The sequence below is a fragment of the Siphateles boraxobius genome, unplaced genomic scaffold, assembly GCF_051911475.1.
Source record: "Siphateles boraxobius isolate OS27281-9 unplaced genomic scaffold, OSU_SipBor_1 160, whole genome shotgun sequence".
Lineage (NCBI taxonomy): Eukaryota > Metazoa > Chordata > Actinopteri > Cypriniformes > Leuciscidae > Siphateles > Siphateles boraxobius.
Genome location: NW_027508767.1, coordinates 1471574 through 1497500, shown reverse-complemented (window position 1 = coordinate 1497500; position 25927 = coordinate 1471574). Strand labels below are relative to the sequence as shown.

At 36.3% G+C, this 25927-nt stretch overlaps 13 non-coding genes across 13 annotated transcripts; all 13 read right to left on the bottom strand.

The window, feature by feature from the left end:
* Positions 1-3554: 3554 nt before the first annotated feature.
* LOC143739987 (5S ribosomal RNA) lies at positions 3555-3673 on the bottom strand. Its single transcript, XR_013204696.1, has one exon. It is a non-coding gene; the product is annotated as a 5S ribosomal RNA (ribosomal RNA).
* Positions 3674-9248: 5575 nt separating this feature from the next.
* On the bottom strand, positions 9249-9367 carry LOC143739955 (5S ribosomal RNA). Its single transcript, XR_013204664.1, has one exon. It is a non-coding gene; the product is annotated as a 5S ribosomal RNA (ribosomal RNA).
* Positions 9368-9536: 169 nt separating this feature from the next.
* On the bottom strand, positions 9537-9655 carry LOC143739836 (5S ribosomal RNA). Its single transcript, XR_013204552.1, has one exon. It is a non-coding gene; the product is annotated as a 5S ribosomal RNA (ribosomal RNA).
* A 169-nt stretch (positions 9656-9824) lies between these two features.
* LOC143739927 (5S ribosomal RNA) lies at positions 9825-9943 on the bottom strand. The gene has a single exon (XR_013204637.1). It is a non-coding gene; the product is annotated as a 5S ribosomal RNA (ribosomal RNA).
* A 169-nt stretch (positions 9944-10112) lies between these two features.
* Positions 10113-10231, bottom strand: LOC143739989 (5S ribosomal RNA). The gene has a single exon (XR_013204698.1). It is a non-coding gene; the product is annotated as a 5S ribosomal RNA (ribosomal RNA).
* A 169-nt stretch (positions 10232-10400) lies between these two features.
* Positions 10401-10519, bottom strand: LOC143739954 (5S ribosomal RNA). The gene has a single exon (XR_013204663.1). It is a non-coding gene; the product is annotated as a 5S ribosomal RNA (ribosomal RNA).
* Positions 10520-10688: 169 nt separating this feature from the next.
* LOC143739956 (5S ribosomal RNA) lies at positions 10689-10807 on the bottom strand. The gene has a single exon (XR_013204665.1). It is a non-coding gene; the product is annotated as a 5S ribosomal RNA (ribosomal RNA).
* Positions 10808-17841: 7034 nt separating this feature from the next.
* Positions 17842-17960, bottom strand: LOC143739980 (5S ribosomal RNA). The gene has a single exon (XR_013204689.1). It is a non-coding gene; the product is annotated as a 5S ribosomal RNA (ribosomal RNA).
* A 169-nt stretch (positions 17961-18129) lies between these two features.
* LOC143739946 (5S ribosomal RNA) lies at positions 18130-18248 on the bottom strand. Its single transcript, XR_013204655.1, has one exon. It is a non-coding gene; the product is annotated as a 5S ribosomal RNA (ribosomal RNA).
* Positions 18249-23639: 5391 nt separating this feature from the next.
* On the bottom strand, positions 23640-23758 carry LOC143739973 (5S ribosomal RNA). The gene has a single exon (XR_013204682.1). It is a non-coding gene; the product is annotated as a 5S ribosomal RNA (ribosomal RNA).
* A 278-nt stretch (positions 23759-24036) lies between these two features.
* Positions 24037-24155, bottom strand: LOC143739977 (5S ribosomal RNA). Its single transcript, XR_013204686.1, has one exon. It is a non-coding gene; the product is annotated as a 5S ribosomal RNA (ribosomal RNA).
* Positions 24156-24736: 581 nt separating this feature from the next.
* On the bottom strand, positions 24737-24855 carry LOC143739947 (5S ribosomal RNA). The gene has a single exon (XR_013204656.1). It is a non-coding gene; the product is annotated as a 5S ribosomal RNA (ribosomal RNA).
* A 484-nt stretch (positions 24856-25339) lies between these two features.
* Positions 25340-25458, bottom strand: LOC143739598 (5S ribosomal RNA). The gene has a single exon (XR_013204325.1). It is a non-coding gene; the product is annotated as a 5S ribosomal RNA (ribosomal RNA).
* Positions 25459-25927: the final 469 nt, after the last annotated feature.

The following is a 25927-nucleotide window of genomic DNA, read 5'->3' as shown; positions in this document are numbered from 1 at the left end:
CCATTAGATTTTACTCTTGTTATTGCTCCTTTATATATAATTTTAATCCATTTGATGAACCTTTCCCCAAAACCATACTCTCTTAAAATCTCAAATAAATAGTCATGCTCTACTCTGTCAAAGGCCTTTTCAAAATCCAAACTAATAACATATCCATCCTTATTTTTTTCTTTCATATACCTTATTCTATCTATTATACTTATTGTTGTGTCCGCTATGTCCTTCCCTTTCACACCATATACTTGATTTGTTTTGATTATGGTTGGCATTACCTCTTTCAATCTGTTGGCTAAAACTTTTGTTAAAATTTTCAAATCTGTATTCAACATTGTGATGGGTCTATAATTTTTTAAATCTGCTTTTTCTCCTTTTCTTTTATATATCAACTTAATTAATCCCATCCCCATTCTCTGATTCATTTCATCTTTCTTAAAAGTCTCTTCATATACTTCTTTTAAAATACCGGTTAAAAAATCCTTAAAAGTTATATAAAATTCATTCCCTAAACCGTCAATACCTGGGCTTTTCCTTTTATTCAGTGCACTTATTGCTCTTTTTATCTCTTCTTCTCTTATCTCTAGGTCACACTCTTTTTTGTCATCCTCTCCTACTTTGGTCTTTATTTGTTTCAATAATTCTAGTTTTTCTTCCTCCTTTATTCCTTCTGCTTTGAATAGCTTTCCATAGTATGCTTTTATTGCTTTTAGTATCTCTTCATTTGTTTCCACTATCTCTCCATCTTCCCTATGTATTCTTTTAATTGTTTGTGAAATTCCCCTTCTTCTTTCCAAATCAAAAAAAAACTTAGTACATTTCTCTCCTTCCACTGTATACTTTGCTTTACTTCTTAATCGTGCCCCATTATATTTCTTCTCTTCTATTTCTTTCAGTTTTTCCTCTATTTCTTTTATTTTTTGTATATCTTTTTCATTCATGTTCAATTCCTTTTCTAGTTGTTCTCGTATTTCTCTTTCCTTACCCTTTTTACATCTCTGAATTATCCCACAATATTTTATGCTAAAATTTTTGATTAGATACTTCACATTTTCCCACCAAATCCTTTTGTCTTCTCTATACATTCCGTTTTCTTTCTCTTTTGTTATAATGTCTTGTACACTTAAGACATAGTCTTCGTTCTTTAAAATCCCTGTGTTTAAAACCCATACTCCCGGCCCTCTTTTCACTGTATCCCAATCAATTTGCATAAAAATAGGTTTGTGATCACTTAAACTTGTTTCTTCATATCTTATTTTTTCTAAAAAGCTTTCCATATTCCGTGTACATAAAATAAAATCAATTCTCGTTTTACAAATAAAATTCCCCACAATTTGTCTTCTTGAAAATTCTTTTCTCTTTTCATTTCTTTCCCTCCATACATCAATCAATTCATTTTCTTCCATCAGCCCTTTTAACTCTTTTCTTCCTGTATGTGTCTTAAAAACCATTCCTTCAGCCATGTCCAGTTTACTAAAAACAACATTAAAATCCCCCATAATAACAATTTCCTTATATTTCCTTAAAAGTTCCCTTAAACCATTAAAATATTCCCTCTTCTTAATCTCTTCCGGTGGTGCATGCACATTTACCACAAGTATTTTGTTCTCTTCATATTCCATTTCAAAACCTATACATTTCCCCACTTTATCTTTATATACTACTTTACATTTTATATCTCTATTTTCTCTTATTAGTACTGCAACTCCTCTTCCATATCTATCATCCCCGTTGTTGTATAAAATCTCTCCATTCCAATTTTTTCTTATTTCACTTATATGCAAGTTTTTCCAGTTAGTCTCTTGTAACATTATCACATCTTCTCTTTTACACATTTCCTTCACTTTTTCAAATTTCCTCATGTCCATTAAACCTCTAGCATTAAAAGTAACCATTCTTAAAATCATGACACAAAAAAAAGTTCTTAAAAAGACATTGCTAAAATCCATCTTTTCATTCATTCTCATCCGAGTCCTTTACCAGCTCCTCTCCATCCATACTTTGTTGCTCACCTTTTAAAGTCACTCTTTTTCTCGCTCCTTCAGTGTTCGGTTTTATCTTTATTGATCTTCTCCTTTTATTTGATGGAACTACATTGTCATCTTCCGCTTCCTTTTCCATTTCCACATTCTGCTCCATGTCCTTTTGTTCTGCTCTGTCTACTTCACTTTCCAAGCTTACATTCATGTCCATTTGTGTCCAGTTTTCATCCTCTTGTTGTGTTTGTTCCCCCTGTTTATACTCATCGTCCATCAGTTCCTCACTTCCTTTATTTTCTGTAATCTCACTCGTCTCCTTTCCTCCGTTTTCTTCTTCTTGCTCCTTTTCTGTGTCTCTTTCTAGCACCTGCCCGCTCACCTGCACCTCTTCTTCCTCCTCTCGTCCCGTCCAGCATTCACATTTAGTGAGAACCTCTCGGCAATCCGGGCACTTAACGGCGTAGCAGTTCCGTGCAAAGTGGCCTTTCTCGTCACATTTAAAACACTTAAAATCTGGACAGTCTTTCACCACATGGTCCGGGCTCATGCACAGTCTACAGGTTTTCACCTGATGACTGTGCATCACTCTGAAGTATTGTGGTCCTTCAGCTGTTTCCAGTCTTGTACTGTACGGTAGTGACGCCACCTCCCTTGGGAACCTTACTTTTAAAAAGCGTGTGCCGTCCTCTATATTTGTACCCGGATAAAACCTCCTTTTCACCACAGAAACGGGGATTACTCCCCATTGTTCCAGTTTATTAAAAATGTCCGCATCCTCAGTGTAGGCCGGCAGGTGCATAAAAGAGACAACATAGTCCCTGTTGTGAAGACTCTTTACCTCAAATGTCATTCCTTTAATATCCAGTCCGTCCATTAAGCATCCCGTATCCTCTTCCCGTTCAAGTGTAACTTCATATTCATTTGTTTGTTTAGGTCTCACTGCCAAAATCTTTCCTTCTCCGATCTTCTCCGTCACTGCTTTTATGATATCCATTGCTCTCACCTCTTTTTCATCTCTTAAATCCACCGTTATTGTCGCTTCCTTTTTGTACATCCTTTTCACTTTCTCCTTTCTCGCTTCTTTCCCCCGATCTTGTCCATCTCTTTGTTGTTCGTCCGGTCCGTGGTCGTTTCGCCCTCGTGGTTCTCCAGCCATTGCAATGTCCGTTAACCTTTGTCCATCCATCAAAGAAAAACACGCAGACAAAATTCCTCCCAAACAGCGTACGCTGTTGGGAGGATTTAGCTTAAACAAAATAAACAAAAAAAAACTAACAAAAAAAACACTGATTCTAACAAAAACAAACGAAAAAAAAAACACAGAAACACGTTTGGTGAGCCTTCCTCACCCACTACTGCCACACTACTTCCTGGTTGCTCTAGGGCGCCCTCAAGGTGGTATGGCCGTAAGTGAAAACTGCTGCCAAAATTGGGCTATTTAAAAGGTTAGACCATTAATGAAGAAAACTAAGAAGAACTTTTGAAAAAACTCAAACTCTTTCATGCTCTCTGAAGAATCTCAGAGACTTTTAAAGGTTTTCTGAAGAAGCTCAGGGACTCTTTTTTTGTTTAAATCAAAAAAGCTTAAAGCACCTGGTATTCCCAGGCGGTCTCCCATCCAAGTACTAACCAGGACCGACCCTGCTTAGCTTCCGAGATCAGACGAGATCGGGCGTGACCAAGGTGGTATGGCCGTAAGCGAAAACTGCTGCCAAAATTGGGCTATTTAAAAGGTTAGACCATTAATGAAGAAAACTAAGAAGAACTTTTGAAAAAACTGAAACTCTTTCATGCTCTCTGAAGAATCTCAGAGACTTTTAAAGGCTTTCTGAAGAAGCTCAGGGACTCTTTTTTTGTTTAAATCAAAAAAGCTTACAGCACCTGGTATTCCCAGGCGGTCTCCCATCCAAGTACTAACCAGGCCCGACCCTGCTTAGCTTCCGAGATCAGACGAGATCAGGCGTGACTTTTTTTTTATTTTTATTTTTTTTATTTTTTTTATTTTTTTATTACGTTTAATACATTTACATTCATTTTGTAATAGGAATCGACTTACAAGACATTAAAAGTTGTTATTACAGAAAATATTCATAAAATCCCCATCTCCTCTTTGACACATTCATAACACAGATTTAAAACAATAATTAAAACAAGACCAGTTCGTCCCCTTTTGGCAAGTAAAAGTGCTTTTGTTTAAAAACACTTTTGACATCTTTGGTAAAAATTTTGTAAAATTATTTACAAAATAATTGTAATAATTGTACAACATTTTCACATAATCTTCCACCATCTGTTTAAAAAGCACCCATAGATTTAGAATAAAATCTCGGTTTCTTGCTACATTCCTTCTTTTCCATATTGCTTTTTTCGCCAAGATTAAAAACAAATTCACAAGCTTCCTATTTTCTTTGTTTTCTGTCATTCCCAGCATAAAAAATCTTTTCCATTCAGTCACCTCTTCATTTTCCCTTAATTCTTTAACAATTTCTTTCAGTTCATTAAAAAATGGGTTCAGCTTTTCACAGAATAAAAACAGATGTAAAATCCCTTCATCTTCTTTTTTACAAACTTTACATTGGGCATTTGTTTCTTTCTGCATTACACACAATCTCATTTCTGTATAAATCACATTTTGTCTAATAAAATAATCTAAACATTCTAAATCCACATCCAACCATTTCCATGTTCTATTCTTCCATATGTCTTTTTCTTCAATTCCATTAAAATTCCTTAGCCAGGCCTGGTTGGCCACAGGTTTTTTAAAAACTCTGTTTATAAAGAAATCATAAAACATTTTCACAGTGCCCAAATTAAAATCCACCTTCTTGTCTTTACATTTTAAAAACACAGTAATTTTGTTTTCTTTTTCTACTTTCTTGTTAATCTCATCTAGCCATTGCCTTGGGATTGCTTTCTTGACATCTTCATACTGTTTTTTAAAAACCATCACATTAAAATCCTCCTTCCCTTCCTCCATCGCATCCATAATCACTTGGAGTGGTAAAAATCCCTCTTTCAACTCCCATAAAACATCTCTCACTTTTACAATCCCCACTTGTAACCACTTCTTAAAATAGATATCCCGCTCGTGTATCTTTATTTTGTAATTTAAAAACAGAGGCTGATTTAAAATCCCTTCCCGCCCCTCTGGATTAAAATCCACCTCTGTTAAAAAAAGCCTCCAAGCATTTAAAACCTCTTTATAAAACTGTGGAATCCCCTCTATCATCCAAATTTTCAACTTCATCCATAAAATGTTTGACCCAAGGTAAAAATTCCCACATTTATTTAAATAAAAACCCATCAATGTCTTCCATTCAGCTCTATTCTTGTCATCCAAATATTTCCTAACCACTTTTACCCTCATGCTTTTCATCTTTTGTTCCACATCAACTAAACCCATCCCTCCCTCCTCTGGTTTTCCTATCAGCGTATAATACGCTATCCTTGGAGGCTTTTTTTCCCATAAAAATTCTAAAGTACTCTTTTTTTATTCTCTTAAAAACCCAGTTTGGTAATGGCATCACATGTAACTTGTACCACATCTTTGATACCATTAACATGTTTACAGTTAAAATGTTCCCCTTCAGACTTAAAAACCTATTTCGCCAAAAAATCAGTCTTCTTTCCATCCCTCCCAGCATCTCTTCCCACATATTATCAGCAGCTTCTTTCTCATTCTTTGCTAAATTTGTTCCTAAAATTGTCATCTCTTGTACCTCTATGAACTTAACAACCCCCGTTAAAACCTCCGTCCTTCCAAACTTCATATATACTGTTTTTTCTTCGTTTATTTTTGCACCTGAGCCCTCGCAATAGCATTTAATTTTTTCCATCACTTCTTTAACACTTTCTCTATTTTCTACCACAATTGTCGTATCGTCGGCGTATTGGAATATTTTAGTTAATTCTTCTTTTCCTTCAAATTGTATCCCCTTTATTCCTTTTTCTCTGTTTATTAAAAGCCCTAGGGGTTCCGCCACCAAAGAATATAACTGCGCTGACAGTGGACACCCTTGTCTTATGGATCTTAAAACTTTAAAAGGTTGAGTTAAAAAACCATTACATTTTACTTTTGTTAAAATATCGCTGTATAAAACTGAGATCCATTTTATAAAATTCCCTCCGAAACCAAATTGTTTTAAAACTCCCAATAAAAACCCCTGTTCCACTCTGTCAAAAGCCTTCTCAAAATCCATGCTTATTACGTATGCGCTCTTTCCTTTTTCTTTTATGTATCCCACTATATCTCTTATGCTGCTTGTAATGTCTGCTATGTCCCTCCCCTTAACTCCGTAAGCCTGGTTAGTTTCTATTATGTTTGGCATTATATTTTTTAATCTGTTTGCTAAAACTTTGGCTAAAATTTTAAAATCTGTGTTTAACATTGTAATGGGCCTAAAATTCTTCAGTTCAGTTTTGTCTCCTTTTTTCTTATATATTATTTTCATTAAGCCTAGGCCCATTCTTGGGTGTACTCTTTCTTTTTTGAAAACCTCTTCATAGATTTCTTTTAAAATTGTGCTTACTTTTTCTTTAAAAACCTTGTAAAACTCACTTCCAATACCATCTATTCCTGGGCTTTTCTTCACTCCTAACTGATTTATGGCCTGTATAATTTCTTCTGTTGTTATTTCCCTTTCACAATCCTTTTTATCCCTGTCACTGACTTTTCTTGTTATCTGTTCTAATAAAATATTTCTTTTTTCCTCATCTCCTCCTTCTGATTTAAAAAGTTCTTCATAAAACGTGCTTATTTCCTTTAAAATCCCCTCCGTGCTTAAAACCGCTTGTCCTTCTTTATTTTTAAGTTCTTTAATTATTTCCGCCCTCCCCCTGCTTTTCTCAAGGTTAAAAAAGAATCTGTTACATTTTTCCCCTTCCACTATATATTTTGCTTTACTTCTTAACATCGCCCCTTTGTATTTCTCTTCTTCTATTTTCTTTAACTTTTCCTCTACTTCGATTACTCTTTGCACGTTTACTTCATTTTTATTTAGTTCCAATCTTAACGTTCTTCTTATTTCTTCCTCCTTTGTTTTTTTCCCCTTTTGTAACGATTTACAGTAGTTCATTGTATATTTCTTAATGTCATATTTCATGTTTTCCCACCATTGTCTTTTATCTTCTATGTACATCAAGTCTTTTTTCCTTTCATCTAATACGTTTTCTATCTCTTTTTTAAAATGCTGTTCCTTTAAAACTTCAGTGTTTAAAATCCATACCCCAGGTCCTTTCATTTCTCTTTTAAAATCCATTCTCATTAACACCATTTTGTGATCACTTAAAGTCGTTTCTTTATAAAACACTCCATCAATAAAACATTCCAAATTCCTGGTACTTAAAAAGTAGTCTATTCTAGTTTGACACATAAAATTCCCCACCAACTGTCTTCTTGTATATTCCTTCTTTTTCCCATTTCTCTCCCTCCACACATCAATCATGTTTTTCTCCTCCATCAGCAACCTTAACTCCTTTCTACCTACATCCGATTTAAAAATCATTCCATTTGCCATATCCATTTTACTAAAAACGGTGTTGAAATCCCCTGCAATTATTACCCTCTTCCATTTTTCCATTATTCCAGCTATAACATTAAAATATCTTTTCTTTTCTATTTGTTCATTTGGAGCATGTACGTTAACTAAAATAAAATCATCTTCTTCCATCTTAATTTCTACAGCCATGCATTTCCCTTTTGTATCATTATACATTAGTTTTGCTTTGATACCTCTGTCTTTTCCTATTAGCACCGCCACTCCTCCTCCCATTTTTCCTTCTCCATTATTAAAAAAGAATTCCCCTTCCCATCTTCCTTTAAAATCCTCCATTGCATTTTCTTTCCAGTTTGTCTCTTGCAATAAAATCACATCTTCATCTCTGCACAGTTCCTTAACTTTTTCAAATTTCACACCATTCATTAACCCTCTAGCATTAAAAGTCACAATTTTCAGCACCATGAAATAAAGGATAAAAAACCTTAAAATCCCCATTTTATCAGTCCATGCCCTCTCCTTCCTTTACAATTCCTCCACAGTCCTGTTCCTCCTCAGAATTTTTTTTCCACACTTTACTTCTAGCTTTATGTAAATTTGGTATTACCTTTTCTTTTCTTCTTCTTTTGTTGGTTGTTTCCGTAGTGTCGCCTTTGTCAATGTTTTTATTGTCTTTGTCCTTTCCGTTCTCCTCACCAGTCTGTTCTTTCTCCTCCGGTTCTTCCATTTCCATTTGTCTAGTCTCATTTATCTCCATCTGTTTCTCCATTTCCTCACTGTCCTGTGTTAGCTCAGTCTTTTCGATCTCGTTGTCTTTTCCTTTTCTTTCATTGTCCTCTCTTTGTGTCGCTCCAGTATCCTCGCGCTGCTCCTCTTCGTCGTCTGTCTCATGTATCTGCCCGCTCTCCTGTTCTTCTTGCTGTTGCTGGTTGCTGTACCAGCATTCGCACTTGTCCAGTGCACGCTTGCAGTCCGGACACCTCACCACCTTGCAGTCCCTCGCGAAGTGTCCCCTCTCCTTACATCTGAAGCACATGAAGTCTGGACAGTCCTTCATCACATGATCCGGGCTCATGCACACCCTACAGGTCCTCACCTGATGGCTGTGCATCACCCGAAAATATTGCGGACCCTCTGCCGTTTCCATTTTTGTGCTGTAGGGAAGGGACACCACCTCCCTTGGGAACCTCACTTTCAGGAATCTGGTTCCATCCTCAATCTTGGTGCCCGGATACACTCTCCTTCTGATTGTGGAGATGGGGATTACTCCCCATCCCTCCAGTTTATTTAAAATGTCCTCATCATCCATGTAAGCGGGCAGATGCATGAAAGAAACAACATAGTCTTTGTTATGTAGTTTTTTAACCTCACAAGTCTTTCCTTTAATTATCAGTCCCTCCAATAACTCATCTGTGTCTTATATAAATATATATATAAATAAATAAATAAACCAAATAGACTATTATTTAAAAAGATAAATAAAAAAAAACACACACTAATTTTAAATAAAACGGAAAATTGGTGAGCCTGTCTCACCTACTGCTCACTACAAACTGCCAACTCACTTCCTGTTCAGCTCGCTAGCGCTACCAAGGTGGTATGGCCGTAAGCGAAAACTGCTGCCAAAATTGGGCTATTTAAAAGGTTAGACCATTAATGAAGAAAACTAAGAAGAACTTTTGAAAAAACTCAAACTCTTTCATGCTCTCTGAAGAATCTCAGAGACTTTTAAAGGCTTTCTGAAGAAGCTCAGGGACTCTTTTTTTGTTTAAATCAAAAAAGCTTACAGCACCTGGTATTCCCAGGCGGTCTCCCATCCAAGTACTAACCAGGCCCGACCCTGCTTAGCTTCCGAGATCAGACGAGATCGGGCGTGACCAAGGTGGTATGGCCGTAAGCGAAAACTGCTGCCAAAATTGGGCTATTTAAAAGGTTAGACCATTAATGAAGAAAACTAAGAAGAACTTTTGGAAAAACTCAAACTCTTTCATACTCTTTGAAGAATCTCAGAGACTTTTAAAGGCTTTCTGAAGAAGCTCAGGGACTCTTTTTTTGTTTAAATCAAAAAAGCTTACAGCACCTGGTATTCCCAGGCGGTCTCCCATCCAAGTACTAACCAGGCCCGACCCTGCTTAGCTTCCGAGATCAGACGAGATCGGGCGTGACCAAGGTGGTATGGCCGTAAGCGAAAACTGCTGCCAAAATTGGGCTATTTAAAAGGTTAGACCATTAATGAAGAAAACTAAGAAGAACTTTTGAAAAAACTCAAACTCTTTCATGCTCTCTGAAGAATCTCAGAGACTTTTAAAGGCTTTCTAAAGAAGCTCAGGGACTCTTTTTTTGTTTAAATCAAAAAAGCTTACAGCACCTGGTATTCCCAGGCGGTCTCCCATCCAAGTACTAACCAGGCCCGACCATGCTTAGCTTCCGAGATCAGACGAGATCGGGCGTGACCAAGGTGGTATGGCCGTAAGCGAAAACTGCTGCCAAAATTGGGCTATTTAAAAGGTTAGACCATTAATGAAGAAAACTAAGAAGAACTTTTGAAAAAACTCAAACTCTTTCATGCTCTCTGAAGAATCTCAGAGACTTTTAAAGGCTTTCTGAAGAAGCTCAGGGACTCTTTTTTTGTTTAAATCAAAAAAGCTTACAGCACCTGTTATTCCCAGGCGGTCTCCCATCCAACTACTAACCAAGCCCGACCCTGCTTAGCTTCCGAGATCAGACAAGATCGGGCGTGACCAAGGTGGTATGGCCGTAAGCGAAAACTGCTGCCAAAATTGGGCTATTTAAAAGGTTAGACCATTAATGAAGAAAACTAAGAAGAACTTTTGAAAAAACTCAAACTCTTTCATGCTCTCTGAAGAATCTCAGAGACTTTTAAAGGCTTTCTGAAGAAGCTCAGGGACTCTTTTTTTGTTTAAATCAAAAAAGCTTACAGCACCTGGTATTCCCAGGCGGTCTCCCATCCAAGTACTAACCAGGCCCGACCCTGCTTAGCTTCCAAGATCAGACGAGATCGGGCGTGACCAAGGTGGTATGGCCGTAAGCGAAAACTGCTGCCAAAATTGGGCTATTTAAAAGGTTAGACCATTAATGAAGAAAACTAAGAAGAACTTTTGAAAAAACTCAAACTCTTTCATGCTCTCTGAAGAATCTCAGAGACTTTTAAAGGCTTTCTGAAGAAGCTCAGGGACTCTTTTTTTGTTGAAATCAAAAAAGCTTACAGCACCTGGTATTCCCAGGTGGTCTGCCATCCAAGTACTAACCAGGCCCGACCCTGCTTAGCTTCCGAGATCAGACGAGATCGGGCGTGACCAAGGTGGTATGGCCGTAAGCGAAAACTGCTGCCAAAATTGGGCTGTTTAAAAGGTTAGACCATTAATGAAGAAAACTAAGAAGAACTTTTGAAAATACTCAAACTCTTTCATGCTCTCTGAAGAATCTCAGAGACTTTTAAAGGCTTTCTGAAGAAGCTCAGGGACTCTTTTTTTGTTTAAATCAAAAAAGCTTACAGCACCTGGTATTCCCATGCGGTCTCCTATGGCGTTATTTTTTAGTCAAAAGTTACGAGCGTGTAAGACATGCTCACGAACACATTATGTTATTTCACACGCGCAAAAATGAACCTTCAGCTGGCATGATATAAGTACTCAAGCACAAATTCAACAACCGAGAGGTGTATGGGAAGCTGCGAGCGAGCGCCTGGCATACTCTCATAGGTTAACTCTGCTTGTACAGTGGAATCCTGCTCGCGTGCAGCGGGCTTCTGCTCGCGGAGTGCTGTTTTGCTCGCGAAGTGGATTTCTGCTCGCTCAGCTGATTTCTGCTCCCTCGAGTCTACATGACTTTTGACAATTTGGGGGCGGAAACCAAGGAAGGCACTGACCCTCTTATGATTGGTCACATTCATCGTAATCACAACCACAGGGACATCCTTGTACCTTGATTGACAGCTCTCATTACAGGAAGCACGGAGTCAAAGTATCTGACGGAGTTTTTTTTTTTTATTGAAATATCAAGATTTACAGACAAACATGGCTGCATAACTTCCTTTTCTTTAGAATAGGATACAAGGACAATATAATCAGAGGGAGCAGCTCTTCATACAACAAGAATATAAATGTAGTCTTAGTACAAAAATAAGGATATTTGTAAGCAAAATAAACATTTTAATAAATAAACGGTAAGGAATTATAATATAACATGACATAAGGGGAGAATTCAGTCTTTGTTTTCCATTTATCTTAGTTGGGAAGTGTTTTAGGGTATCATATATTTTTTTTGCTTTAGGACCTTTCAAAGTTTTTAAGGATTTTATATAAAGTTTAAATTCATTAAAAAAAAAACTAAAAAAAAAATCTCCGTCAGATCCTTTGACTCAGACTTCCTGTAATGAGAGCTGTCCATCAAGGTACAAAGATGTCCCTGTGGTTGCGATTACGATGAAAGTGACCAATCATATGAGGGTCAGTGCCCTCCTTGGTTTCCACCCCCAAATTGTCAAAAGTCATGTAGACTCGAGGGAGCAGAAATCAGCTGAGCGAGCAGAAATCCACTGCGCGAGCAAAACAGCACTCCGCGAGCAGAAGCCCGCTGCGCGCCAGCAGGATTCCACTGTACAAGCAGAGTTAACCTATGAGAGTATGCCAGGCGCTCGCTCGCAGCTACCTGTACACCTCTCGGTTGTTGAATTTGTGCGCGAGTACTTTTATCATGCCAGCTGAAGGTTCATTTTTGCGCGTGTGAAATAACATAATGTGCTCGTGAGCATGTCTTACACGCTCATAACTTTTGACTAAAAAATAACGCCATAGTCTCCCATCCAAGTACTAACCAGGCCCGACCCTGCTTAGCTTCCGAGATCAGACGAGATCGGGCGTGACTTTTTTTTTTTTTTTTTTTTTTTTTTTTTGGGCGTGACTTTTTTTATTTTATTTTTTTTATTAAATTTTGTATCATTGCTTTACATAAAACACATCATTATATATTTATACATTTCCATCTTGTTCAATACTTTGGCAAGTAAAAGTGTTTTTGTTTAAAAACAGACATGACATCCTTGTTAAAAATTCCATAAAATTCCGCCATTTTGCTCTCCATTTTAAAATAATTGTACAATATTTCCACATAATCATCTACCATCGGTTTAAAAAGCCCCCATAGATCTAAAACAACATCTCTGTTTTTTGCTATGTTCCTTCTTTTCCATATTGCTTTCTTCGCCAGTAGTAAGCAAAAAAAAATTCTGCCATTCCCAACATAAAACATGTATCCCATTCAGCAACCACTTCTTTTCCTCTTAATTCTTTTATAAAATCTTTCAGTTCATTAAAAAAAAAATTAAGCTTTTCACAATATAAAAACAAGTGTAAAATCCCTTCATCTTCCTTCTTACATACTTTACATTGTGCATTACTTTCTTTTTTCATTATACACAATCTCATTTCAGTATATATCACATTTTGTCTAATAAAATAATCCAAACATTCCAAACCTACATCTAACCAACTCCATGCTCTGTTTTTCCAGACATCTTTTTCTTCAATTCCATTCAAATTCCTTAACCAAACCTCATTAGCCCCTGGTTTTTTAAAAACTCTGTTTCTAAAAAACTCATAAAACATTTTCACAGTTCCCATATTAAAATCCACCTTCTTGTCTTTACATTTTAGATACACCGTCATTTTGTTTTCTTTTCCATCATTATTGTTGACCTCCTCTAACCATTGACCTGGGATTGCTTTTTTAACATCTTCATATTGTTTTTTTAAACTGATCACATTATAGTCTTCCTTTTCCTCCTCCATCGCATCCTTTATCACTTGTAGTGGTAAAAATCCCTCCTTCCACTCCCATAAAATATCCCTCACTTTTACAATGCCTGCTTGCATCCATTTCTTAAAATAGATATCACGCTCATTTATCTTTATTTTGTCATTTAAAAACAAAGGTTGATTTAAAATCATTTCCCTCCCTTCTGAATTAAAATCCACCTCTGTCAAAAAAAGCCTCCAAGCATTTAAAACCTCTTTATAAAATTGTGGAATTCCCTCCATCATCCCAGCTTTTATCTTCATCCATAAAGTGTTTTCCCCCAGGTTAAAATTCCCACATTTATTTAAATAAAATACCATCAATTCCTTCCAATCAGCTCTATTATTATCATCCAAGTACTTCTTTACCACTTTTACCCTCATGCTTTTCATTTTCAGTTCCACATCCACCAGTCCCATCCCTCCCTCCTCCGGTTTTCCTATTAGCGTATAATACGCTACCCTTGAAGGCTTTTTATCCCATAAATATTCTAAAACAATCGTTTTTATTCTCTTAAAAGCCCAGTTTGGTAATGACATTACTTGCAATTTATACTACATCTTTGATAACATTAAACTGTTTACAGTTAAAATTTTCCCTTTCAAACTTAAAAATCTATTTCTCCAAAAAATCAATCTTCTTTCCATTTCTCCCAATGTCTCTTCCCACATATTATCAATAGCTTCCTTCTAATTTTTTGCTACAATTGCCCCTAAAATCTTCATCTCTTGTACTTCCTTAAATTTAAAAACATCTGTTAAACTCTCTGTCCTTCCAAACTTCATATATATTGTTTTTTCCTCATTTATTTTTGCCCCTGAGCCTTCGCAATAACATTTTATTTTTCTCATCACTTCTTTTGTTTGTCCCTATTTTCCACCACAACTGTCGTATCATCTGCATATTGAAAAATTGGAGTTAATTCTTTTCTTCCTTCAAATTGTATCCCTTTTATCTCTTTGTCTCTATTTATTAAAAGCCCTAAAGGTTCTGCCACCAAAGAATATAACTGTGCGGACAGTGGACATCCTTGTCTGATTGATCTTAAAACTTTAAAAGGTTGCGTTAAAAAACCATTACATTTTACTTTAGTTAAAATATCACTGTATAAAACTGAAATCCATTTGATAAAATTCTCTCCAAACCCAAATTGTTTTAAAATTCCCATTAAAAACCCTCGTTCCACTCTGTCAAAAGCCTTCTCAAAGTCCATACTTATTACATATGCGCTCTTTCCTTTTTCTTTTATATATCCCACTATATCTCTTATACTGCTTGTGATATCCGCAATGTCCCTCCCCTTAACTCCGTAAGCCTGGTTAGTTTCAATTATATCCGGCATTATCTCTTTTAATCTGTTTGCTAAAACTTTGGCTAAAATTTTTAAATCTGTGTTTAACATTGTGATAGGCCTATAATTCTTCAATTCCGTTTTGTCTCCTTTTCTCTTATAAATGATTTTCATTAATCCCAGTCCCATTCTTGGGTGTACTCTTTCTTTTTTAAAAATTTCTCCATAGATTTCTTTTAAAATTATGCTCATTTTTTCCTTAAAAATCTTATAAAACTCATTTCCAATTCCATCTATTCCTGGGCTTTTCTTTACTCCTAACTGATTTATGGCCTGTATAATTTCTTCTGTTGTTATTTCTCTTTCACAAACCCCCTTATCTGTCTCACTGACTTTTTTTGTTATCTGTTTAATTAAAAAAATCCTTTTTTCTTCATCTCCTCCTTCTGATTTAAAAAGTTCTTCATAAAACTGGCTTATTTCTTTTAAAATTCCTTCTGTGTTTAAAACCGCTTGTCCTTCTTTATTCTTAATTTCCTTAATTATTTCTGCCCTCCCCTTGCTTTTCTCAAGATTAAAAAAGAATTTGTTACATTTCTCCCCTTGCACCGTACATTTTGCTTTACTTCTTAACATCGCCCCCTTGTATTTCTTCTCTTCTATTTTCTTCAATTTGTCCTCCACTTCAAGTACTCTTTGCACGTTTACTTCATTTTTGTTTAACTCTTTTCTTAGCGTTTCTCTTATTTCTTCCTCCTCTGTTCTTTTCACCTTTTGTAACAACTTACAGTAGTTTATTGTGTATTTCTTAATTTCATATTTCATGTTTTCCCACCATTGTCTTTTATCTTCTATGTACATAAAGTCTTTTTTTCCTTCATCTAAAATGTTTTCTATCCCTTTTTTAAAATGCTCTTCCTTTAAGACATCAGTGTTTAAAATCCAAACCCCTGGTCCCTTCCTTTCTCTTTTAAAATCTAGTCTCATTAATACCATTTTGTGATCACTTAAAGTGGTTTCTTTATAAAAAATCCCATCAATAAAATGTTCTAAATTCCTGGTGTTTAAAAAGTAATCTATTCTGGTTTGACACATAAAATTCCCCACCAGCTGCCTTCTTGTAAATTCCTTCTTTTTTTCATTCCTCTCCCTCCACACGTCCATCATATTTTTTCCTCCCATCAATAACTTTAACTCTTTTCTACCCACATCCGACTTAAAAATCATTCCATTCACCATGTCCATTTTACTAAAAACAGTGTTAAAATCTCCCCCAATTATTACCTTCTTCCATTCTTTCATTACTCTAGATATATCATTAAAATACATTTTCTTTTCCATTTGGTCATTTGGAGCATGTACGTTTATCAAAATAAAATCTTCTTCTTCTATCTTAATTTCTACAGCCATGCATTTCCCTTTTATGTCCTTATATATCAATTTTGCCTTAATACCTCTGTCTTTTCTTATTAACACTGCCACTCCACCTCCTTTCCCTTCTTTATTATTAAAAAATAATTCCCCTTCCCATTTTCTTTTAAAATCCTCCATTGCATTATCTTTCCAGTTTGTCTCTTGCAATAAAATTATATCCTCTTCTTTGCACATTTCCTTCACTTTTTCAAATTTCACACAGTTCATTAACCCTCTTGCATTAAAAGTCACAATACTCAGCACAATAAAATAAAAGATAAAAAAATTAAAAATCCCCATTCTTTCAGTTCATTTCCTCTCCTTCTTTTACATTTTCTCCACAGTCCTGTTTCTCATCACTTTTTTCAAAAGAAACTTTTTTCCTTGCTTTATCTAAATTTGGAATTACCTTACTTGTCCTTCTTCTTTTACTTGTTATTCCCTTTGTACCACCGTCGTCCATGTTTTCACTTCCTTTGTCCCTTTTTTCTTTCTCTGTGACTTGATCTTGCTCCTCTAACTTTTCCAGTTCAGTTTGCAAAGTCCCAGTTACTTCCATTCGTTCCTCCGTTTCCTCATTGTCTATCGTTAGTCCACTCCGTTCCGTTATGCCCTCAACATCCGCGCTTACAATCTCCTCTCTTGGCGTTCCTTCCATGCCCTCGCGTTGCTTCTCCTCTCTGTCTGCCTCATGCATCTGCCCGCTCATCAGTTCTTCCTCCTGTTGTTGGTCTCCGTCGTCGCACTCACACCTGCTCAACACAAGCTTGCAGCCCAGGCACCTCTCCGCTTTGCAGTCCCTCGCGAAGTGGCCCTTTTCCTCGCATTTAAAGCATTTGAATTCCGGACAGTCCTTCATCATATGTTCAGTGCTCATACACAACCTGCAGGTTCTCATCTGCTGGCTATGTATCACTCTGAAATACTGAGGACCCTCTTCCGTTTCCACTTTCATGCTGTAGGGCAAAGAATGCACTTCTTTCGGGAAGCGTACTCTCATGTACCTTAATCTGTGAAATGGGAGTTACCCCCCATCCTTCCAGCTTTTGCAGGATTACGTCATCCTCCAGATAAGCAGGCAGATGCATGAAAGAGACAACCAAGTCCTTATTATTCAATTTTTTAATTTCACACATCTTTCCTTTTATTATCAGTCCATCATCCAGCTTCTCAATATCTTCCTCTTTCTCAAATGTAATTTCATATTCCTTCATCATTTTTGGTCTTATCGCTAGTATATTCGTCACATCCACCTTCTCCGTCAATGCTTTTATAATATCCTCCGCCTTCCCGTCCTGTACCTCCATCAAATCAATCACAATCGTTGCGTCCTTCGTGTAGTTTCTTCTGTTTCTCTTTTCAGGGTAATCCTTTTCTCGTTGTCCTTTGTCCAGTCCATTTTCCTTTCTCCGACGTGTTTCTCGTGCCAAGTCCTTATCCATAGCCGTTTGTCCGTCCATTTCTCCAAAAAAAAAAACTCAATCCCTCCCAATCAGCTAAGCTGTTGGGAGGACAAATACAAAAACTAATACGAAAAACTTAAACAAAAACACTTATTTAGCATACACAAAACCGCAAAACAAAACACAAAACTTTTGGGTGAACCTCTTCCACCCCACTGAGACCAAACACTTCCTGGAACGTACCAATCGGGCGTGCCCAAGGTGGTATGGCCGTAAGCGAAAACTGCTGCCAAAATTGGGCTATTTAAAAGGTTAGACCATTAATGAAGAAAACTAAGAAGAACTTTTGAAAAAACTCAAACTCTTTCATGCTCTCTGAAGAATCTCAGAGACTTTTAAAGGCTTTCTGAAGAAGCTCAGGGACTCTTTTTTTTTGTTTAAATCAAAAAAGCTTACAGCACCTGGTATTCCCAGGTGGTCTCCCATCCAAATACTAACCAGGCCCGACCCTGCTTAGCTTCCGAGATCAGACGAGATCAGGCGTGACCAAGGTGGTATGGCCGTAAGCGAAAACTGCTGCCAAAATTGGGCTATTTAAAAGGTTAGACCATTAATGAAGAAAACTAAGAAGAACTTTTGAAAAAACTCAAACTCTTTCATGCTCTCTGAAGAATCTCAGAGACTTTTAAAGGCTTTCTGAAGAAGCTCAGGGACTCTTTTTTTGTTTAAATCAAAAAAGCTTACAGCACCTGGTATTCCCAGGCGGTCTCCCATCCAAGTACTAACCAGGCCCGACCCTGCTTAGCTTCCGAGATCAGACGAGATCGGGCGTGACCAAGGTGGTTTGGCCGTAAGCGAAAACTGCTGCCAAAATTGGGCTATTTAAAAGGTTAGACCATTAATGAAGAAAACTAAGAAGAACTTTTGAAAAAACTCAAACTCTATCATGCTCTCTGAAGAATCTCAGAGACTTTTAAAGGCTTTCTGAAGAAGCTCAGGGACTCTTTTTTTGTTTAAATAAAAAAAGCTTACAGCACCTGGTATTCCCAGGCGGTCTCCCATCCAATTACTAACTTTTTTTTTTTATTAAAAATTCTTAAAACAATACAGAACAAAGTGCACAAATACAGACAATTCTCATTAAAAACAACTTGATCTCAGAAATATTTGTTACAGTTTTCCCCAAACAGATCTTAAATTCTTTGCCTCCTTTATATGTCTAGTTCTATTTTATATTTCTTAAATATATTTCCCACTTCATTTGTGTACATTTTAAAAAACACTTCTTCTTTTCCCTCCAATCTCCAATAGTTATAGAGTGTTAACATATAGTCTTTCACCATATTTTTATATAGAATCCACACATCTTTCTTTCTCACTCAAACCATTAAAATGTCTCAACCACATCTCATTTGAATTCGGCTTTTTAAAAGCCTCTTCCATAAAAACATGATAAAACATTTTCATATTCCCCAATTTTAACTCCATTCTTTTACCTTGATTTATAAAAAAACATTTCAATTCTCCCTTCTTTCTTTTCTCCCCACTCTGTATTTTATTCAGCCACTCATTAGGTATTGCATTTTTCATCTCTTCATATTGTTTCTTTACACAACTTATATCATACTCTTCCTTTGCCTCCTCTAACTCATCAATGATCACTTGCATTGGTAAAAATCCGTCCCTTATTTCATACAATATATCTCTTACTCTTGAAATTCCAACCGCCCACCATTTTTTAAAAAACATTTCCTTCCCATTATTCACAATATTTTTATTAAAAAACAATGGTTGGTTTAAAATCTCTTCTCTCCCCGCTGGCTTAAAATCCACCTTAGAGAGGAAAAAACCCCAAGCTTTTAAAACTTCCTTATAAAATTCTGGTACTCCTTTAAACATCCACTCCTTCATTTTCATCCATAAAACACTATCCCCCAATTTCACCTCCCCACATTTGTTCAAAAAATATTTCATTGTTTCTTTCCATTCCCCCTTTTCCTCTTCATCTATATATTTTTTCACCACTTTGATCCTCATACTTTTCTTCTTTAGTTCTACATCAGCTAACCCCATCCCTCCTTTATCTGTCTGTCCAATCAAAGTGTTATATGCAACTCTTGGGGTTTTTTTCTCCCAAACGAATTCTGTCACGCATCTTTTCAGTCTCATTTCCACCCATCTTGGTGTTGCACTAACAGTTAAAATTATACCACATTTTAGATAACATTAATGCATTTACCACTAAAATTTTCCCTTTCAAACTTAACATCCTTCCCCTCCAGAAAATTAATCTCCTCTCCATTTCTCCCACCATCATTTCAAACATTCTTTCTCTTGCCCCCTTCTCATCTTTCCCTAAAGTCACCCCCAAAATTTTTGTTTCTTTTACTTCCTCAAAATGTACAACCCCAACCAAATTTGGTACCCTTCCAAACCTCATGTACACTGTCTTTTCTTCATTCACTCTTGCTCATGTTCCTTTTCCATATCTCTCTACTTTTCTCATTACTTCCTTCACACTTTCTAAATCTTTTAAAAACAACGTTGTGTCATCTGCATACTGAAATATCCTTTTTTCTTCTTTGCCTTCTTCTATTCTAATACCTTTTATACATTTATCTTTTTTAATCATTAATCCTATAGGTTCTGCTACCAAAGTATACAGCTGTGCAGAAAGTGGACATCCTTGTCTAATAGACCTGGTTATTCTAAAAGGTTCAGTTAAAAACCCATTACACTTTACTCTTGTCATTACATTTTTATATAAAATCTTTATCCAATCATTAAAATTTTTCCCAAACCCAAAATGTTCTAAAATTGAAAATAAAAACCCATGTTCTACCCTATCAAAAGCCTTTTCAAAATCTAAATTAACAACATATCCATCCTCCTGCGTTTCATTTAAATAACTTATTATGTCTCTTATACCACCTGTAATATCTGCAATATCTCTCCCTCTCACCCCATACGCTTGGTTAGTCATTATAACTGTTGGTAAAACATTTTTAAGTCTGTTTGCAAGAACCTTAGCTAGTATTTTCAAATCTGTATTTAACATTGTTATTGGCCTAAAATTACTTAAAATATTTTTACTTCCTTTCCTTTTATAAATCAATTTCATCAATCCCATACTCATCCTCTGGTCAATTTCCCCTTTCTTAAAAATCTCCTGATATACTTCTTGTAAAATTTCACTTATTCTCTCTTTAAAAACTTTATAGAATTAATTTACTATCCCATCCGTCCCTGGGCTTTTCCTTCCTTTTAAACTATTTATAGCTTGTATAATTTCCTCTTTGCTAATTTCTTTTTCACATTCTTCCTTATCCTCTTTACTTACTGTAGCCGTAACACACTCTAGTAATAGGTTTTTCTCTTTTTCATCTATTCCTTTTGTTCCAAAAAGTTTTCCATAATACTCTTTTACTTCTTTTAAAATCCCTTTTATGTCCTTCACTATTTCTCCTTTTTTATTTTGTAATTCTTTTATCAGTTCCGCTTTTCTTCTGTTTTTTCTAAACCAAAGAAAAATTTTGTACATTTCTCTCCTTCAATTGTATATTTTACCTTACTTCTTAATATTGCTCCTTTACACTTTTCTTCCTCAAATTTCCTTAGCTCTTCTTCCCACCGTATTATCTGTTCTATCTGTACTTTACTTTTATTTGTCTCGTCTCTTAGCTTTGCCCTTATTTTTACCTCTTTTGCTTTTTTGACCCTCTGTACCAGTTTACTGTAATTCATAGAATATTTCTTTATTTCATATTTTACATTTTGCCACCACAATCTTTTATCTTCAAAGTACATTCCATCCTCTTTCTCTTTTTCTAATATTCCTTCAATTCCTATTCTGTAACTTTCATTTGCCAGTATTCCTGAATTTAAAATCCACACACCAGGCCCTTTTTTTTCTCTACTAAAATCAATTTTCCATAAAAGCATCTTATGATCACTCAAGCTGGTATCCTTATAACAAATTTCCTCCAGAAAACATTCCATTTCCCTTACACTCAAAATAAAATCTATTCTTGTCTGACACATGAAATTCCCTACTAATTGTCTTCTGGAAAAGTCTCTTTTTCTTTCATTTTCATCTCTCCAGACATCAATCAAATTTCTCTCCTCCATCATCTCTTTTAACGCTTTCCTTCCCACATCTGTTTTAAAAACCATCCCATCCGCCATGTCAATCTTACTAAATACTGTATTAAAATCCCCAACTAAAATTAAATTATTCCATTTCTTTGTTAAAATCCTAATTCCCTCAAAAAATTCCCTTTTTTCTCCCTCATGCGTAGGTGCATGCAAGTTAATTATCACAAATTCATTATCACCTTGTGTAATTTTAATCCCATTACATTTGCCTTTTTTGTCATTATATACTTCACATGAATTAATTTCAACATTTTCTCTTATTAAAATTGCTACCCCTCTTCCCAACCTTCCATCACCATTATTATAAAATATTTGCCCTTTCCATCTATTTTTCACATCCTCTATCATTTCTTCTTTCCATTATGTTTCTTGTAAAATTATCACATCTTGTTTTTTACATAGTTCATTTAACATTTCAAATTTCCTTTTACCGATTAATCCTCTTGCATTCCAACATACCAAATTTAAAACCATACTGTACAAAAATAAATAATTAAAAACGTTCATTCTTGATTATCTTCTCCGTCTTCCCTTCTCAACCCCTCAACCGTATTATCTAATTGTTTAAGTCTTTTTCTTTTTGCCAGTTCTAAATTAGGTGTTACCTTCTGTTGTTTTCTTCGTGGCATTATTCCCAGTTCTCTGTCATTTTGTGCCTCCGTTTGGTTCTTCTTTCCTTCATCTCGTGCCAGTTTTACTTCATTCAGTTCTTCTCCCCTTGATATTGTTTCTTCTGTTGATTCATCTTCCTCCATTCTTTCCTCTTGATCTCCTACTTCCTGTTGCTCCTCATTTTCTTGTTCTTTACTAGTCCCTTGTTTCTCTCCTCCTGTTGTCTCGTACTGTTCTTCCTTTTTGTTTGTTTCTTGAGTTTCTGTAGTATCGTTATGCATCTGCCCGTTCACTTGTTGCTCCTCCTCTTCCTCGTTGTTCTGCATCCAGCATTCACATTTGTTTAGTTTTTTAAAACAGTCTGGGCACTTCACTGCATTGCATTCCCGTGCAAAGTGGCCATGCTCCTCACATTTGCGACACTTGAAATCTGGACAGTCTTTCAGGATATGCTCCGGGCTCATACACAACCGGCAGGTTTTAACCTGCTTATTGTGTATCACCCGAAAATGCTGAGTTCCCTCTGCTGTCTCAAACCGCGTACTGTATGGAAGTGACGCCACCTCTCTTGGGAATTTTGCCTTAATGAACCTTGTGCCATCTTCAATGCCCGTGCCTGGATAGTATCTCCTCTTTACAGTTGAGACGGGGATAACTCCCCACCCCTCCAGTTTTGTTATGATTTCCTCGTCCTCCAGATAAACGGGTAGATGCATAAACGATACTACATACTCCCTGTCTTCCAACTTCTTCACTTCACACATTTGTCCATTAATCTCCAGTCCGTTTAACAGTTCATCACATAAATCCTCATTTTCCATTGTTACCTCATATTGTTTCTGTTGTTTTGGGCGCACTGCCAAAATTCCTTCCACACCGATTTTCTTTGTTATTGCTTTGATGATATTCTCTCCATTGCCATCTCTTGTTTCACTCACATCAATAGTTATTGTTGCCTCCTTCTTGTATAGTCTTTTGGTGTTGCTTATGATCTTTTCTCGTTGTCTTAATTCAGTCCTTTGTTCTTTTGCCATTTCTGTTTCTGCCGCCATTTCCGTGTTGATGCCGAGTAGTCTGTCCGTATCACTCATTCTAACGAAAAAAAACAAAACAAAAACCACTCCCCAGGCAGCACGCAGCTGCTGGTTTGTGGTTTAAAACAAAAAAACAAAACTATACTACAAAAAAACTAACACAAACTTTTAAACAAAAAAACCATAAAACAAACAAAAAATCAGAGAGCCTCTTGGTTTTGCAGACACACCACTTCCTGGTTGCTCAACAGTGCTCCAAGGTGGTATGGCCGTAAGCGAAAACTGCTGCCAAAATTGGGCTATTTAAAAGGTTAGACCATTAATGAAGAAAACTAAGAAGAACTTTTGAAAAAACTCAAACTCTTTCATGCTCTCTGAAGAATCTCAGAGACTTTTAAAGGCTTTCTGAAGAAGCTCAGGGACTCTTTTTTTGTTTAAATCAAAATAGCTTACACCACCTGGTATTCCCAGGCGGTCTCCCATCCAAGTACTAACCAGGCCCGACCCTGCTTAGCTTCCGAGATCAGACGAGATCGGGCGTGACCAAGGTGGTATGGCCGTAAGCGAAAACTGCTGCCAAAATTGGGCTATTTAAAAGGTTAGACCATTAATGAAGAAAACTAAGAAGAACTTTTGAAAAAACTCAAACTCTTTCATGCTCTCTGAAGAATCTCAGAGACTTTTAAAGGCTTTCTGAAGAAGCTCAGTAAGTCTTTTTTTTTAAACTAAGAAGAAATTTTGAAAAAACTCAAACTCTTTCTTGCCCTCTGAAGAATCTCAGACTTTTAAAGGCTTTCTGAAGAAGCTCAGGGACTCTTTTTTTTTTTTTTTTTAAATCAAAAAAGCTTACAGCACCTGGTATTCCCAGGCGGTCTCCCATCCAAGTACTAACCAGGCCCGACACTGCTTATCTTCCGAGATCAGACGAGATCGGGCGTGACCAAGGTGGTATGGCCGTAAGCCAAAACTGCTGCCAAAATTGGGCTATTTAAAAGGTTAGACCATTAATGAAGAAAACTAAGAAGAACTTTTGAAAAAACTCAAACTCTTTCATGCTCTCTGAAGAATCTCAGAGACTTTTAAAGGCTTTCTGAAGAAGCTCAGTAGGTCTTTTTTTTAAACTAAGAAGAAATTTTGAAAAAACTCAATCTCTTTCATGCTCTCTGAAGAATCTCAGACTTTTAAAGGCTTTCTGAAGAAGCTCAGTAAGTCTTTTTTTAAACTAAGAAGAACTTTTGAAAAAACTCAAACTCTTTCATGCTCTCTGAAGAATCTCAGAGACTTTTAAAGGCTTTCTGAAGAAGCTCAGTAAGTCTTTTTTTTAAACTAAGAAGAACTTTTGAAAAAACTCAAACTCTTTCATGCTCTCTGAAGAATCTCAGAGACTTTTAAAGGCTTTCTGAAGAAGCTCAGTAGGTCTTTTTTTTAAACTAAGAAGAACTTTTGAAAAAACTCAAACTCTTTCATGCTCTCTCAGAGACTTTTAAAGGCTTTCTGAAGAAGCTCAGGGACTCTTTTTTTTTTTTTTTATATACATCAAAAATGCTTACAGCACCTGGTATTCCCAGGCGGTCTCCCATCCAAGTACTAACCAGGCCCGACCCTGCTTAGCTTCCGAGATCAGACGAGATCGGGCGTGACAAAGGTGGTATGGCCGTAAGCGAAAACTGCTGCCAAAATTGGGCTATTTAAAAGGTTACACCATTAATGAAGAAAACTAAGAAGAACTTTTGAAAAAACTCAAACTCTTTCATGCTCTCTGAAGAATCTCAGAGACTTTTAAAGGCTTTCTGAAGAAGCTCAGTAAGTTGTTTTTTTTTAACTAAGAAGAACTTTTGAAAAAACTCAAACTCTTTCATGCTCTCTGAAGAATCTCAGAGACTTTTAAAGGCTTTCTGAAGAAGCTCAGTAAGTCTTTTTTTTTAAACTAAGAAGAACTTTTGAAAAAACTCAAACTCTTTCATGCTCTCTGAAGAATCTCAGAGACTTTTAAAGGCTTTCTGAAGAAGCTCAGTAGGTCTTTTTTTTAAACTAAGAAGAACTTTTGAAAAAACTCAAACTCTTTCATGCTCTCTGAAGAATCTCAGAGACTTTTAAAGGCTTTCTGAAGAAGCTCAGGGACTCTTTTTTTTTTTTTTATCAAAAAAGCTTACAGCACCTGGTATTCCCAGGCGGTCTCCCATCCAAGTACTAACCAGGCCCGACCTTGCTTAGCTTCCGAGATCAAACGAGATCGGGCGTGACCAAGGTGGTATGGCCGTAAGCGAAAACTGCTGCCAAAATTGGGCTATTTAAAAGGTTAGACCATTAATGAAGAAAACTAAGAACTTTTGAAAAAACTCAAACTCTTTCATGCTCTCTGAAGAATCTCAGAGACTTTTAAAGGCTTTCTGAAGAAGCTCAGGGACTTTTTTTTTTTTTTTTAAATCAAAAAAGCTTACAGCACCTGGTATTCCCAGGCGGTCTCCCATCCAAGTACTAACCAGGCCCGACCCTGCTTAGCTTCCGAGATCAGATGAGATCGGGCGTGACCTTTTTTTAAATCTTTTTATTGAAATTCATACATTTTCTAATCAATTTTTTACATCATTTATCACTCAAAACATTATTATAATTATTATTCTCTCTTTTAAACACAACATTTGTTACCAATTGAACAAAATCTCTTTTCTCTCTCCCTCTTTAATGAACTTATTACCGTTTATAAAGAAGTCTTTCACCTCGGTTTCTCCAT